Consider the following 1050-nt stretch of genomic DNA (forward strand, 5'->3'; position numbering starts at 1 on the left):
CGCGTCCCCGGCTTCAGCCCAGCGAAGTATTCGTGGACGTTTTGAAGATCAGCTTCCTACAGCTGCGCTGTTGGAAACGTGTCATTGTAAGGACTGTGCTTCGCCTGGGACAGTAGCAAGTCCCAGGCTGTGCAGACCACTCTCTAGCTGTGATGGCAGCGGAGCATGTCCTGGTCATCTGCAGGGGAGGCAACATGTAGAAAACATGGGTAGATGCAATTGCATTTTAAGCTATTGCAGTTAGGATTTTGTAAGAAATGAGGGCTCACATCAATAAATTAGTATGAGATACGTTCACTGATTTATATTATGATAGTACATTAAAAAAATCCAAAGTATAAAAGATCAGATAGTACAATTCTGAATTCACAACATTGCAACCTAAGGTAAGATATCAAGGAGTCTGAGATTCCTTTACTCTTATACAAACCCATTACCACCTTTTCCCTTCACCTGTCCTTGTGCCCTTTAAAACAAAACCTTTAGTAGTACAGGTATACAGAATTGATCCCTGATTCCTGTCTATTTGCACTAAAAACTCTGTGAAGAGCTTCATTTTCACCACACAGCCAGCCGCGACTGCTACCACCACCACACTGCAACCTATTCTACACTGGATAGTCTCAGTCCTCATCCTGATCTGTAAAATGTTCTGGTTATCGTCACTTCTGCGGCCGGTATGAGTGACAACGCTCACGGTTTGAGTTGACAACTGGATCCACAGGCTGCTTTGCACGCTGTTGCCAGGTTGGAAACATTTTTACACGTTCCCTGTTGCTGAGGAACCCGAGGCCCTGCCAGGTTTGAGGTACTTCACCTTATGTAGTCACATCAGAACTGCTCAAAGCCACCCAAGGCGGTGGCAGCAGCAGCGTAGTTACTCCCTTGCTGTTTTCGCTCTACATTCCTTCCTTCTCTGCCTGTTTGCCGGCTACCCTTTTGCCCTCATCCCTGCTCATTACCTGGGAGACCTCATCTTCAGCTGCTGCCCCAGTTTAAATCCCTATTTTGCAGCTGCCAGGTAGACACGTCCCAGTTTTGCCTCAAATG

This window comes from Phaethon lepturus, unplaced genomic scaffold, assembly GCF_000687285.1.
Source record: "Phaethon lepturus isolate BGI_N335 unplaced genomic scaffold, ASM68728v1 scaffold43445, whole genome shotgun sequence".
NCBI classification, from domain to species: domain Eukaryota; kingdom Metazoa; phylum Chordata; class Aves; order Phaethontiformes; family Phaethontidae; genus Phaethon; species Phaethon lepturus.